The sequence below is a fragment of the Odontomachus brunneus genome, unplaced genomic scaffold (assembly GCF_010583005.1).
Source record: "Odontomachus brunneus isolate Ranch 3 - 2012 unplaced genomic scaffold, Obru_v1 Obru_scaffold_089, whole genome shotgun sequence".
Classification (NCBI taxonomy): domain Eukaryota; kingdom Metazoa; phylum Arthropoda; class Insecta; order Hymenoptera; family Formicidae; genus Odontomachus; species Odontomachus brunneus.
The window spans coordinates 1,188,655-1,189,286 of record NW_022639539.1 but is presented as its reverse complement, the minus strand read 5'-3'; the positions used below and the strand labels follow the sequence as shown (position 1 = coordinate 1,189,286).

At 33.2% G+C, this 632-nt stretch overlaps 1 protein-coding gene across 1 annotated transcript in view; it reads left to right on the top strand.

The window, feature by feature from the left end:
* The window catches only part of LOC116848085 (phosphoribosylformylglycinamidine synthase), a 297,437-nt gene that overhangs the window by 234,195 nt on the left and 62,610 nt on the right, over positions 1 to 632 (top strand). The window lies entirely within an intron of this gene.

Here is a 632-nt window from a genome sequence, read left to right as displayed (position 1 = left end):
TCATAATTACATATGATTCATATTTGAAATTTGTTTATACTCAGAGTAACGTCAAATAACTTTTTAATAATGTCTCTAACATCAGTAAGACGTTTTTAAATGTCAACTTGCTACCTAAATACATGGCTTGCCTACAAGACTGTTCAAGTGATAAGCAAAAATATTCTTAGGTTACATTATACCCTAACAGCACGGGGACGTTCTGAGGACGTTCTGAGTAGATGCGTATATTGCGTATATTGCGATCATCTCAGCATGTTCTCATATGTACTGTGATCGACTGAGTACGTTCTGAGTACGTCCCTATGTCTGGGGTAGCAGCTACTATAGAATTTCGCTGCGAATGTCGTGCGAACGTTCGCAGCGATGTCGGCAGTCTCAGGACGGAATGAAAACGGAAAGATTTCAGTATATCACGTATATCCCTTATAGAAACATCATACTAAAAAATACTGAAAAATTATTAGTGATTAAATATTACCAGTAATTCAGTAATTTTTTGGCCAGTACTTAATTTCTGGTGAATACTAATAATAAAATTACTGTTAAATATTGATAGTAATCAAATACTGAGAATTATTATGCAAAGGTGAAAAATGAGAAAATCATAATGTTTACAAAAATATACTTAT